Source organism: Idiotropiscis lumnitzeri, unplaced genomic scaffold (assembly GCF_059441095.1).
Source record: "Idiotropiscis lumnitzeri isolate Australia: NSW breed Sydney's pygmy pipehorse unplaced genomic scaffold, RoL_Ilum_1.0 HiC_scaffold_43, whole genome shotgun sequence".
Classification (NCBI taxonomy): Eukaryota; Metazoa; Chordata; class Actinopteri; order Syngnathiformes; family Syngnathidae; genus Idiotropiscis; species Idiotropiscis lumnitzeri.
The window spans coordinates 1,510,874-1,526,169 of record NW_028283581.1 but is presented as its reverse complement, the minus strand read 5'-3'; the positions used below and the strand labels follow the sequence as shown (position 1 = coordinate 1,526,169).

General features: G+C 41.1%; 1 long non-coding RNA gene across 1 annotated transcript; it reads left to right on the top strand.

Moving 5' to 3' along the window:
- Window positions 1-4,199: 4,199 nt before the first annotated feature.
- Window positions 4,200-5,013, top strand: LOC148315758 (uncharacterized). The gene is made up of 2 exons (XR_015840620.1): window positions 4,200-4,437; window positions 4,527-5,013. It is a non-coding gene; the product is annotated as an uncharacterized LOC148315758 (long non-coding RNA).
- The last annotated feature ends 10,283 nt before the right edge of the window (window positions 5,014-15,296 follow it).

The following is a 15,296-nucleotide window of genomic DNA, read 5'->3' as shown; positions in this document are numbered from 1 at the left end:
AAAATCTAATCCAACCTCAAATATAATTAATTCAATAAATTTATGATGCTACTAAAACATCGAAGCAGCCTCCTCCAGGCTTTACAGACTCAGAAATGGAGGTATGCGTATCATGTGCTCATCCTGTCGTGTCTCGAGATGTTAAAATTGCAGTTAGATAGACGTGTGCTGATTAGACAAGACTTCTAATATATCTGGTGTCACAGGATATTTGTCAGTGAATGTGTATGTCTGGTTTGAGGCTCACTCAGCTTTTTCTTGTGTTGTGGGGTCCAGTTGAGTTGAATTGCGAGTCAGGTATGTTGGCCATCTGACACCCAACTGTCAGGTTTGCGTTCGTGGGGACCCCGTAGAGCCATTTTTATTGTTGACATAAATCATAGCTAATCATCTTTTCCTTCATTATCATATGAAATACAGTTAGGAGTTGTATGTGCCTTTACTATGTTATAATCTTAGAACCTACCAGCCACTACAGCTGTCCGACAAGAAGACTTTTGGCTGTCCTGTGCTCCATTGCGGCCCTGGTGGCGTTCAAAAGACAACCTGTGACTGAAATATCAGTCACAACATATCTCTACTGAAGATTAATTGTCATGCGCTAAAGTAATTGGTTTTGTTTCATTCGTGAACTTGTTCTTTAAAATGTGTAAAATTCTGATCCATTTTCTTTTTTTTAATTCATTAAATTAATATTCAACTTGTTCATTAGGATGGAGGACAACCGACAATGACTGAATCGGCTGAGGTTGATGCCACCAGAACATCGAAGCAGCCTTCTCAAGGTTTGACAGACTCTGAAAAGGAGGTATGCGTATCATGTGGTCATCCTGTCGTGTCTTGAGATGTTAAAATTACAGTTAGATAGACCTGTGCTGGTTGGACAAGTTTTCTAATATATCTGGACATAAATCGTAGCTAATAATATTTTCCCTCATCATCATATGATATACAGTTATGCGTAGTGTATGTCTTTACTATGTTACAATCTAAGAACCTACCAGCCACTACAGTTCTCTCATTGGGAGACTTAAGCTTTCGTCAGGCTGTCGACTGCTGCATTGCCCTCTTATTGGCTTTAAGTACACAACCTGTAACTGAATTATCTGTCAGAACAGAACCTATGTGTCCACAGCAGGTGATTTGGCATGTGGATTCTTCAGATTGTTAGAAAATAGGTAAAATTGTGATCAAAAGTTTAAAATGTATAAAATTCTGGTATAGTTTGCAATAGTATATCTATTAAATCATTTCAAAACTTCTTAACAAGGATGGAGAACATTGGCTGTGACCGAATTGGTTGAGGTTTACATTACCAGGACCATTGAGCAGCCTCCTCGGGATCTACAAATTTAGGAATGAAGATATGCATCCCATGTTACAATCCTGTTATGGCCCGAGGTTTTGAAGTTGCAGTTACATATTGGGCTGGGCGATATGGCTGATAAGTACATAGCGATATAAGTATTTCATATGGGTCCATCGATACACATTGAATTCTTTTTTCATATTATTTTATTCATTATTTTTTTTATTTTCCAATATTTTCACTGCCCTGTTAAAAAAACATTTAATGTAGTTTTCCTCCCGGGAGCTTTTTGTTACGGTCAATTAAGTGTTTTTGTTAAATATAGCTGCGTAGAATAATTATATGCATTATTATCGTACCACAATGTTTTGGTTTTGCAAATAATTTCCTAAAATCATTCTAATTTTGTTATTACATTATTTTGTCATAATATCATTCATCAATATTTTAGTTTTTTTTTTTTTTCAAATAGAATTAAGACCTTTTTCTGTGCAGATTCCTCTGGGGATTAAGTATTTAATGGGTTCTCAATTTTCTCTTGGACTCTGATGCAACCCAGTCTCCTCCCTTGGACAAAAAATATGGGCTGAATCTTCCTTGGAATAACGACACAGATTCTGACGAATCATTGTCAAATCCTGCCCCTGAACTTTGTTCCTCAGACCCAGACCATATTACTATCCCAAGGCTCAGGAGGACCAAAAGTATACAGGTAAACAACCCATATAGATTTCAGGGAATCTTACAAGCAAATTGCATATATTTTATTGGTCTCCTGCCTTCTATCCTTTATATTTCGTTGTTGTTGTTGTTTTTTAGATTAAAAAAACAGGCTGACTTTGGAATGGATAAGCATTATTACTCCAACTCAGATGACAGTGGAGATGAATATATTCCGGATACAAGTGAGGCCTCTGATTCAGACGGAAGTGAATCTTTGAAAATTGTGGACCCTCTCTTGAAGTCTAAGAATGCCTTCAGAGATTTTTCTCCCACACCACGAATCTCAAAAGCCACCTCAACGCAGGTTGTTAATCAAGGGCGTTCACCCGTTCGGAGGAGTAGCGGCACTGGTGTGATTCTTGAATTCTATGGCTCTTCAAATATTTGTGCAGTTTAACACAAATCATCCAAAATAGAATTCAAGCACATCTGTGACAGAAATTCAAATTCAGAAGTCAAAGAGAGAGAACAAAAAAAAAATCTAATGCTGCCCTTCTTCCGAAGACATATACTGTAAACATTAAATGTATGTTAGGACAATCTTGAAAAAAGTATTAGAACACCCTTTACTTTTATTTCTTGTTAATTTTATTAACCAAAATATGTCCATTTTTATTACAGATTAATGAATACAAAATTAAAACTCTAATCAGCTACTTTTTAATCGTTATATTTGTATAAACAAATGTTATACATCTGTGTGTTAACTTATACAAGAAATGACGGAAAAGCAAGGGTGGTTTAGTATTTTTTTATCGTATATAGTCTGTATAATATCTTTAACCTATGCTGATGCTGTTTAATACTGATTTAAATAATAATAATAATGTCATAATCTGTTGGTTTTACATGAACAAAACCTTTCAAGCACTTTTTAAAATTCTAAATACTACCTCTTGTCAGTAAGTTGGTTCACAGCACTGCCTTGGAGTGAAAGTGTGTAGTGCTGAGACAGTCGGTATGTGCTGAGTCGTCTGACGTTTGTGTGACTGGTACCCAGGAAGGTAGCAAAACCAGGCAGTGTGTATGTCGTACCCAGGAAGGCAGAGAAACCAAGCAATATGTATGTGGTACCCACGAAGGCAGAGAAACTAAGCAGTGTGTATGTGGTACCCGGGAAGGTAGCAAAACCAGGGAGTGTGCATAGATACAGACCCCAAAAGTGATTAAAACCAAATAAAGTCCCCAGAAGATCATCTGTAGTCAGGTGAAGGACCCTGTACTTTGTTCAACTCATTTACTCCCTTAGACGTACAAAGACGTCTTTTAATGCAATGGCGCCCTCTACCAAAGACGTATAAGTACGTTTCCTGTCTTTTTTACGTCATAGTGTACATAAGGGTCTGATGCAACCTCTGACTGAGAATCAGCCTTGTCCGCATTGTGAATCATGTAAAAATCACCCAGCAGGGGGCAGAGGTGCAAAAGATCCGCCTTGAATCTGCGCCAGAGGTACAAATGGGGGGGCGGGATCCTGGGGTTGACTTATAAGTGTGGAGAGCAGCGTGGGTAGCAGCAGCATCGGCAGCACTAGCAGCAGTCGCATTAGTAGCGTTAGCAATGAAATCCTCCAAGCAAATGACGATCGAGGAATGCTTTTTTGTAAAAAAAAGCTTCCTAAAAGCATCAAGGCGATGGAGACGCTTTGGTTGAGAGGATGACGCTTCGTCGTCGTCACAACAAAACGGCGTCTAAAGAGGGTGCGCGTGCCTTGCGGCCTGCATCGCCTGCCTTCGGACAATAGCCAAAGCAGCTGAGAGTCCTCACCAGATCCCCCCGAACGAGGAGGTAAGCGCTCGCAAGTTACCATTGAACATGTGGTTTTACCCCTCATGCTTTTATTGTACATATCATGCATCTTGCGGGCAGAAAATGTCGCGTAAATGTGCAGTTAGAAGCGAGCTTGCGCTGACTTCCTCGTCCGGCCGCCTCTATTGCACAATTACACGCGAGCGTAAGTCCTCGCCGACGAGGAAGTAAACGCTCGCAAGTTACCATTAAACATGTGGTTTTAGCCCTCATGCTTTTATTGTACATATCATGCATCTTGCGGGCAGAAAATGTCGCGTAAATGTGCAGTTAGACGCAAGCTTGCTCGCTGACTTTCTCGTCCGGGCGCCTATTGCACAATTACACGCGAGCGTAAGTCCTCGCCGACGAGGAAGTAAACGCTCGCAAGTTACCATTGAACATGTGGTTTTAGCCCTCATGCTTTTATTGTACATATCATGCATCTTGCGGGCAGAAAATGTCGCGTAAATGTGCAGTTACGCGCGAGCGCATCTCCTCCCGACGAGGAAACAACAATACTGAATGGTGTGGTAATCATGCATACTTTCTAAAATTCACAGATTGTGCATCCCGCGGCAAGAAAGTTCCTCCTCGTCTTGTTGGTGTAAAGAAAGGTAAATTATAATATGAAACTTCACACGCCAGCAATAAAATGCAGCAATAAATATATATTTCCAATTGTTTATATTTCTGTAATTTACAGGTTGTGCATCAGGAAGCAGTGGTTCCGGATGGCGTCACACTGGATGGCAACCGAGGAAAATCGACTTTACAGCAACCCCTGGACCACTGAATGCCGCTGCCCATTTGGAGTCTGAGGAGCCAGCTGATTTCCTGCAGCTGTTTCTCACGGATGAGCTTCTGCAGCACATCGCGGATGCCAGCAATCACTTCCCAGACAATTATTTTCACACAAACCCCAGTGGACAAACACAAGCTCGCCTATTTTCCACGGACCAGCAAAGCCAGACCACAACGAAAGTGTCGGGTCTGTTTGCGCAAAGGCAAACGGAGTGAAACAAGAATGTGGTGTGAACTATGTTGTGTGCCCTTGCATCAAGGCAACTGTTTTATTTTATATCACACAAAAAAAAAAGTATGTATGACACTGATGTATTTCATTTTTGTACATAGTTCAACAGTTCAGTCGTTTAGTGTTATGTGCAAATAAATTTATTTTATCAAAAACATTTTTTGTGCTTTTTTTTGTTATTTTATAGAAGGCATGCATTATTTAGATGTTAGAGGTGTCATAAAAGCCATAAATAATAGTGTCAAAATTCAAATTATGGTCAAAATGCATCAGTTTACAAAGCTCATTTTCTCAGTTTTTTCCCCAGGGATTGGAGTTTTCATGAAATTTAGCTATTTTCAAATGCTGATTGCTCAAGAATGGAAAAAGATAGGAACAAACATTTTTTTTCTGTTGAAAGAAGAGAGGCTCATCTTTCTTCGGGTGTGCTCCATGTCTATATAGCATTAGAATACTATATTCTGTGGGCCTTGCAATATTAGTCAAAACCCAGGAAAACGCTGGGATTGAGCGGGTTGCTCCAGTGAAAATGGCTGGTATTTAATGAGTTAAGACTGGTTAGGACATCCGGCTCGCAGTCCCAAGGTGCAGGGTTCGATCCCGGGACCCAGCTTTCCTGTGTGGAGGTTGCATTTGTGAGTGAGTTTGAGCGCAGATGGTTGTTCGTCTTTGCGTGCCCTGCGATTGGCTGGCAACCACTTCAGGGTGTGCCCCGCCTACTGTCCGTTGACAGCTGGGTAGGCTCCAGCACGCTATCCTTGTGAGAATAAGCGGATTGGATATTACATGTATGTGTTTATGCCCTAGGCCAGGCGAGGGCAAACTACGGCCCGGGGGCCACATGCGGCCCGTTAAGTTTTAATCCGGGCCGCCGAACTTGAAAAAAATTTAATGAATAAACCTTGTTAATGTTTTATTTTCTAAACACTGTGGTTTTCAAAGACAAATATTATTGTTGGAATGCTTTTATTCACTTTCATTTAAAATTAAATGTATTTTTTTTCTCAGATGAGGTGAGGTTTCCAAAACACTCCATCCATCTGCTCCTGGTCCGGCCCCTCTGTCATATTTTAGAACCCATTGTGGTCCTCCAATCAAAAAGTTTGCCCGCCCCTGCCCTAGGCTTTGTGTCTTTGCTTGGTTGACTGTGTAATGAGTGTATGAATGCATTTCTTTCTACCAGACATCTTGGACTTCCCATGGCAGATTAATAATCTATTTTATCTATCCATCAGGGTCACGAATGTCATTTGATGAGTAGAGAATTTAGAGTCTCCAATTAACCTAATATACATGGATTTGCGCATGGAAACCTGAGAAAAAGCCCTTAGTCCTACTTTTCCATCTGAACCACTTTATCCTCACGAGGGTCACAGCCGTGACATCCCAGCTGACTTCAGAAAGTAAGTGGGCGACGACTCATGATCTCTTGGTTGAATAATATTGTTAGGGGCTCAAAATGGCCCTCTACAATAAAATGGCAGAAGAATATTACATACTCTCTGGCAGAAGAATATTGCGTTTTTTTTGTTTTGTCCAATTAACTTAAATAAAACTTGGGAAAATTTATTGATTACATGTAAACCAGCTGGTCTTCCCCATACCAAGCCCTGGCTAAAACTGACTGAAAAATGCATGATGTGTGCCTTTTAAACTCCTCGGCCCATCCACTATGCCAGGGATGGGCAAACTTTTTGATTGGGAGGGGGGGGGCACAATGAGTCCTAAAATACATTTAATTTTAAACGAAAGTGAACAAAAGCATTACAACAATATATATGTCTTTGAAAAACCACAGTATTTAGAAAATAAACCATTAACAAGGCTTATTCATTTAATTTTTTTCAAGTTTGGGGGGCTGGATTGAAACGTTTAACGGGCCACAAGTGGCCCCCGGGCCGTAGTTTGCCCAAGTGCCCTAAGCCAATTGATTCTAAAAAATAACAGTTTTCTTCATCAAAACAACATTTTATGATCAACATAAATGTTAGTGAGTACATAAAGGTATACTCATTCGATCTATCATAACCCCATGCACTTAGACTGTACAAAAAAAAGAAAATTTTTATTTTAAAACCTAGTATTTCGCCATGACGTCACACGCTAGCGTCAAGTGCTTGGCGCTAAAAACCCGGAAGTAACAGCGGCGCTCGGTTTGAAAGTGGAGAGTTGTGCATGGTAGGCGAATTCGGGAGAAATGTTTGTTGAACACGAGGACTGTGGCGTAGAAGATGGTTTAACAGCGATCTAGTGCGCACCCAACCGTGATGGCTGACCAACGAAATAAATGCGGACCGACGGAGTGGACTGACAGGACGTGGAAAACAGGTGTGTGGCATGTGCACGAATGTGGGAGCGCGTTCACTATGGTGGCAGCGATCGCAAAGCAGCAGCACCACTCCTTGACAAAAGTATTGTACTTTCTCTGATGTTTTGGGTTTGCTCTGCTTTGGGGTTTGTAGTTCTGGCCACGCAAAAGTAACAAAGCAAGTTCTTGGATGTCTGCTTTTTTCTTGAACTGTTAATTGGTTAACATCGTGGCTCTTATTTTTATCTAATGTATGGAGTTTGGTGGCTATCTATATGCACAACTATATTAGTTGCACTTGAAATTGCATACAGAAAATTAGTATAAATAGGTTACGCTATAAAGTATAACAATATTAACAATCGTTATTGTTGTTACTGTTTATTTATTTTATTTTGCAATAACTGTGCTCCAAGCTTAGCTGTTGTGCCAGCTGCCAAGTAAAAATATGTAATCTCACTCAATAATAGGAATAAATACTTAACTAACATCTCAATTTTTCGGGTTGGGCTGTGGGGGAGGGGAGGGTGGCTGCCTGACATAAAGCAGACTGTCCTGCACATGCGCAGACCAGCCGAGTGTGTGAAGTGTGCGTAAGTGCAGTACCGGGACCGACCACTAGACAGCGATCCTGAGTAATTTTTCCGCACACACATTTCTAGCACACTCGTCTTGTTTTTGTGACCTTCCTGGGAAGCCCTGAAACTTTGACAGGACCTCCCCCTGAGCTTCTTATCACTGAATTCAATGCTCTTTTTTGTGGGGCCCAGATTTTTGGTCCCCACAAAAATTTTGGTCCCCTACAGTGGGTGTGCTGTCCGATGTTGGTCCCCAACATGTAGCTTATACATACAAACACACACACACCCCCCTACTTGTTTTTGTGACATTGTTGGGCCACCTGAGCAAAACTCACATTGTGGGAACCACCCTTTCTAGTGGTTGTACAGCTCTGAAAAAAATCAGGCAGTGTCCAGGAATTTAGTTAAACACAAAAACCACTTCAAATTACCAATTAATGACCAGGAGGTCAAATGAGTGACTCAAGTGCATGTAATTCAGTCACTGTAGCCCAAAGATTCTCTGGGCCAGTGGATGAACCATTATTCGTCTTGGACAGCATTGAAGCAGGCCGTAGCCTGGTTTCTAAAGCTGAAAGACTTACTGACAGAGTAAAGGAAAATAGAAAGGAGTTAATCACATTAGGTGAAGAAGGCAAGATGAATTTATTCAAGAGAACTGTCAAAGGAAAGTATTTGACCTGCGACGACTTGGATAAAGCAGAAAGAGAACTTGTGAAATACTGTCAAAGGCGAAGTTTCAAAAAAGATTTAGCCATATTTGAAAAACAAAAAAGGGTGAAGAAAAGTAGCCCACTTTACAAGTTCAATATAGTACTTCAAGATGGTGTCATGAGGGTTGGTGGACAGTTGAGCCACGCAGCCATGCCTGAAACAGCAAAACAGCAAGCCATCTTGCCAAGGATTCACATAACACAAAGCTAGTCCTGAGATACATTCATGAGATTACAGCTCACGCTGGAAGGAACCACATGATGGCTAATCTGCATCAACAGTTTTGGATACCTCGAGCTGCTAGAGTCATCAGAAGAGTGCTACCTGACGATCCGCCTTTCAAGAGAATTGGCGTTGATTATTTTGGTCCATTCTAAGTAAGTAGGGTTAGAGGACAAGTAAAGAGATACGGCGTGATTTTTACATGTCTCGCTGTACGAGCCGTACATCTGGAAATTGCATCTTCACGTGACACAGATGCTTGTCTCAACGCAATCCGAAGATTTCTTGTCAGAAGAGGACAAGTGAGAGAGATGTATTCTGATAACGGAACCAACTTTAGATCAGCTGACAGTGAAATGAAGAAATCAATCAAAGAATGGAACACTAAGTAAATCGAGAAACACTTGCTGCAAAAAGGTATTCAGTGGCATAGCAATCCCCCAGCAGGTTCCCACCACGGAGGAAGCTGTGAGCGACTTATTTGGTCTGTGAGAAAAATCCTGAATGTCACTGTAAAAGAACAAATTTCGGGTGAAGAAAGTCAATATACCTTGCTTGGTGAGGCTGAAGCAGTTATAAACAGCAGGCCTATCACAAGGACATCTTCCGACCTCAACGACTTGGAAGCACTCACACCCAACACTCTGTTGTGGCTGAAGGTCAAACCTGAGTTACCTCCTGGAGTCTTCTGTAAAGACGACCAATACGCCCCAATACGTACCTCTGGGAATGAGCTGGTCAGCTCTTTAAAGAGTATTATGTAAGTTGAAATACATTAATCCATTTTTCTTTTTTGGACCATCTTTAACTGTGTAGTGTGTAATGTCTAAAATACAAAATGATCAGATTTTAGGGTGCAGTTGACGACTGTGGCACAGGTCCTCGCTCTACAAGTGCTAATAGTCTTCGGCAAAGAGAAAAATCTGCCATAAGGTACAGAAAACATTGGCATCAGAGTAAATGGATGCATGTTTTTGCAATGTGCGAGGAAACTGGCGAACTCAGAGAAAACTACGCAGGCTTGGGAGAACATGCAAACTCTACACAGGAAGGCCGGAGCCGGAATCGATCCCACAACCTCTGCATTGTGAGACCATCGTGCTCACAAGTCGCCCACCGTGGCGGCCGTCCATTATGAATGCCATCCCACCATCCATTATCTGTACGGCTTCTCCTCACAAGGGTTGCGGGGGGTGCTGGAGCCTATCCCAGCTATCTTGGGGCAGTAGGTGGGGTACACCCTAAACTGGTTGCCAGCCAATCGCAGGTCACACAAAGACAAACAACCATCCGCGCTCACACTCACACCAATTTAGGGTGTCCAAACAACCTGCCATGCATGTGTTTGGAATGTGGGAGGAAACCGGAGAACCCACGCAGGCGTGTGGGAAACATGCAAACTCCAAACAGGAAAGCCGGAATCAATCCCGCGACCTCTGCATTGTGAGACCATCGTGCTAACAAGTCGCCCACCATGCATCCCTGCTAAATAAATGATTAATTTTTACATTTTAGTATTTGTAAGCGATCTTGTGTTCATGACAGCATTTTCAACAGTGTGGGTGTTTGTATGAAAGCATTTCACTCGTGTATGGGCATGAGCATGTTTCAGTTGTATTTATGAATAACAATAATTTCACAATTGTGCCTGAGCGCCTTTCACTGGTGTGTATGAGAATGTTTCACCTATGTGTATGAGCGCATTTGACGAGTGTATGAGCAACAACTATTTCACTAGTGTGTATGAGAGCGTTTCACTCGTATGTATGATAGCGTTTCATAAGTATGCATGAGCAACAACAATTTCACTGGTGTGTAAGAGTACATTTCAGAAGTGTGAAGCGATTCCTGATTTTTGTCCCCAACGGCACCTCATACTCCCCATCTCCCGCTCACTTCTCCTGACCCCATGAGCCATCCCCGTTGCTACTACATGGAGATTTGATGTGTTTTTTTGTTTTTTTTGTTATTAGCTTCTTCAACATCTCTTCTGATTCTCATCTCTTCTCTGGCGCTCGTCTCCGCCTGTCTGATTTGAAGTCGACCTCAGAATTTGCACTATTTTGACATGACTTCTGTGGTAATCACTACTGACATATTGTGTCATTTGCTCAATAATACATTAAAATTATAATAAATAATTAAAATGGGTCCGGTGCCGAGCTCTGGCTTCATATCTTTAAAAGTGGTCTTCTCAAATCTGTTACTAATGGCCTCTAAATCAGTTGTGGTAGAGAAGGGGCAAATTAGACCTTATGGCATCTTAATTTGGTCAAGTCTTGTACCCATTTTCAAGGCCAGCGACTATTGCTTTAGCTATATACAAGAAAAGGATTACTCTGAATATACACAACAACAAATCCCAGATGTCCAACCCAAATGTTGTTTCAAAATGATCCAGTTCAGATGATAAACAAATGTATTGGTATGTTGAGGTCATTATTTCAAATCAAAATATACACTTCTTTTTCAGACAATGGGGAGGATCGAAGAAGTGGAAAAGTTGCAGGAGTAACTTCAAAACAATGCAAAGAGACAGAATCTGGAAGAATGTCAAGTTTGTCCATGTTTATATTTCTGGAATTTAGTGGGCGTGCATCTCGAAATGTTTGGGGATGGTTCGGGCTGCCAGACAAGACTTTCACTGCGAGCGCTGGACCACTGGATGCTGCGGCAAACAGCGGACTTCTTGCAGCTATTTATTACCAACAAGCTACTCCTGCACATCAATGATGCGGATGGCACAGACTGCTTTGCAGACAATTATTTTGAGGCAAAACCAAGAGGTCTGTAAGCACTCTGAAAACAAAGTAAAATATTTGACACCCACGGCAAAAAAAGCCATGCTACAGCATAGGGCTGGGCGATAAACCGAAAATTTACCGTTACCGAAATTTATTACAATGACCGAAATCATTTTGCCCATGTCGGTAAATTCGATGAATAAAAAAAGAAAAGCCTTTTGTCTGCGGCAATGTTCATGCCCCTTTAAGACCGCTACAGCGCCTCTAGTCATGTGACTCCACCCGTCTGTCGCTCTCGTTGCTGGCGATTCAAATCCAGAAGCTTTCTCACCACCCACAACACAACCATGCTGTGCTGAAAGTTCAAAGTGAGAAGCAAGGTTCGACAAGTGACAACAGCCCATGAACGGAGGCGACACCATACGAGAGAACGTCTCAGAGGTGGACGCGATAGCCTAGCACATAGCTAAAGATAAAGCTCCTCTAGTTACGTGGCGCGCACAGGATTTAAACGCTTCATGAAAGCCGTATTTCCCGATATGGACTACATCGGGCCGGGAGCTTAGACATGTCAAGCATTTTGCATCTACATCCGACTTGTGGTCGGGTCGCAACATGGATCCCTGATTGAGCCTAACTGTGCATTACATAGATGACAAGTGGCGACTGCGCAGCAGAGTACTCGAGACGGCACATTTTCCCCGATAATACCCACTTGTTTATTTGGCTTGCATTGACATTGTCTTTCATTTTATTTAGCGTTTTTTTATTTGCCATTATTTACATCATGAGAGCATTTTGGCGCAATCTATTTGCAGAAAAAGATTTCGCAAGAGGTACCCTTTTTCTTTGTGACATTGTTCAAGTCATGCAAAGCAAGCTCAGGGTTCGCGGTTAACCGCTTCCCGATTGCCCGGGGCAAGTGAAATTTGGCCACGGGCAAGGTAAAATTATGGGCAACTTGCCCGACCGGGCAAGCATTTTTTAAAGCAGCCAAATATCTTTAATTTTGACGAAAACGGTGGTGTGATCTGTTTGTGTGCACTGTATGGTGATGGTTTAACCCAGACAACCCCTTATGTTTTGGTATGGTCCATTGGCCTTATCGGGGGCAATGGGCGGGCGCTACGGGGATCAGTTAGTTCAGTGAATGTCGAGTTAAAGTGGACGTCAATAAATCCCGCAGTATTGGAACTCGCTGTCGTAGCATCCTCATTTGAAGTTTGAAAAACACAACAAAAACCTACGATATTTTGGCCGAAAATTGGCGACGAGTTCGTTCAAATCCGAACATTTCGGATTCCTCTGACATGACTAAAATAGCTCGAATATTTTTAAGTAGACAATTCAGTTGTGAGTAAGGAAGGGAGTAATATTTGATTATTGGCTGTTAATTCATTAGCTCCATGATGTGACCTGACATAGTGTCAGTGACTGTGTTCTGTATATGCTATGAAACTTATGGAGGCAGCACCACAGGCACTGGTCTTAAAGGAATACACAAATTTGCCACACTCATAATTTACTCATGTGATTCCTCAATTAATACGCTCTCCTGGACTTAAAATTGATCATCTGGATTGCTGTAATATCATTTTCCCAATTTAACATGCAGATTTGTTAATTATTAAAACTACAATTAACATTTTCAATAACTGCACAGGATGATACATTTGCTCTTGTGAGTAGGGTTTCATGGTTGACGATGAAAACAAGATTAATTTATGCTTATCAGATTATATGTTTATTTACATTTGTGGCGCACATTTTACAACCATAAACATTTTATTCTTAGAGAAAAAAAATTGTCACTTGCCCAAGTCGGGCAAGTAATTTGGCCACTCGGGCAAGGCAAATTTTAGTGGCACTTGCCCTATGGGCAAGCAGTTTTTAAAGTTAACCGCGAACCCTGCAAGCTATTTGGAATGTTCATACAAATGATTTTTGTACTTTTATTTTTCATTGAAAGTAAAGTGTACCAGTTGGTCAATAAAAAAAACAGTCAATATGCAATTCCTGCATTTATTTTGATTTTAGTCCACGTGGGAATTTATCGTGCATTTATCGTTATCGAGGTAAAATTGCTCGATTTCTCGCGATATTGATTTGAGGTCATATCGCCCAGCCCTTCTACAGCATGTATACAGTGTGAGACGTGTTGTGTTCACTTGCTCCAAGGCAATTGTTTTAGTGTATACCACATACCCAACGAATTGTGTAATTTGTATGGCGGGGTGTACACATGCGTTGCAAAAACACATGCACACACTGTCACTCACGCACTTCCGTATATAGTTTATTTCAGCACCTTTTGTCATGCTGTTTTTATTTTATAGAAGGAAAGCATTATTTTGATGTCTGAGCTGTCACAAAAGAAAAAATAGAACTGTTGAAGTCAAGTCAAGCTTGTGCTTGAAATGTTTGTTCTTAGTTTCTCAGTTTTTCGTGAGCAATGGGAATTCAGTTATATTCAAACGCTGTCAGGTAAAGGCTCCATATTTTTATAGCATTATAGCACACTATTCTGTGGGCGCTAGAATTGAAGGGTTTGCGTTAGTAAAAATAGGTGGGATTAAATGAGCTGAAGTGTATCTCTTGAGTGCTCCTTAAATATTTGCCTGTGTTGGTATATTTTATTTTGGTCGTGTCATGTTTATTCTTACGCTGAAAGAGACATGAGGTGTTCGAAAAAAATAAATGATTTTTTTTTCCCGGTCAAAACTACCAATGGTGTCTGTTTTTTTTCCCTCCGTGAAATGTACGAGTTATCACTTTGACGCGCATGATGTCACGTGGCTGGAGGACTGGAAACTTGCACGAACAATATTTACGTTGAAATGTAACAATGACACATATATCGACATCTAACAAACATGCATGGGCATCTAACATTGACACTTACATTGACGTCTATAACATAAACCATTACAATCACATCTAACAAACACGGACATCTAACAGACACATCGACATCCATCATAAACATTTACATAGACATCGACATCTAACCAACCTTTACATAGACATCTTACACACATCGACATCTAACAAACATTTACATAGACATCTAACATAAACACATCTAATATAGACACATAGATTGACATCTAACATCGACACATTGAGATCTAACATAGACATACATTGACATCTAACATAGACTGTTACATCGACAACTAACATCGACACAAGGCTTTGTCAAATGACACGTCATGACGACATATACAGAGACACAAGGCACAACAGCATATTTTTGGTACAAATTGAACCCGATATGTTAGCTACCTCGTTCGACTTAAAGGGTTAGCGAACTTGTTATGGTGGTTGAGGCGTGGTGGCTACCCAGCTCGTGTAGTGTATATTAAACTTAAGTTAATAATTTATGACCAGTAAACACGGATGTTGTAACGCAAAACAATGTTCAAATGTTAGTTTTTTTTCAACACATTTCATGAGAAAAAGCTCTACTTGTCTGTGAGAAATGTATGTTGTAGACCCATTATATAACACAATATTACACAATTTTACATTGGAATTTCATTTAATAAAACATTGACAATTATCTTTACAAACACTGTGTATGATTCATCTTTTCATTTGTTGTTCAATGAGCAAAACAGTGGCGATCAAAACAGTGCAAATTAAATGACATTTTATAGGTATCTGGCTGCAATACAGTGAACCCTCGCTACTTCGCGGTTCACCTTTCGCGGGTTCAGTGCTTCGCGGGTCTAAAAAATATTCGGGGGCATTGTAGTTTCGCCGAGCGGCACGACGGGGCACTGGAGTGGTTAGACGGCCGGCGTGCGCCGAAGAAGAACGTGGGCGAAGAGGAGAGTGGACAAAGAAGAGCACGTTCCCCCGGGCACGA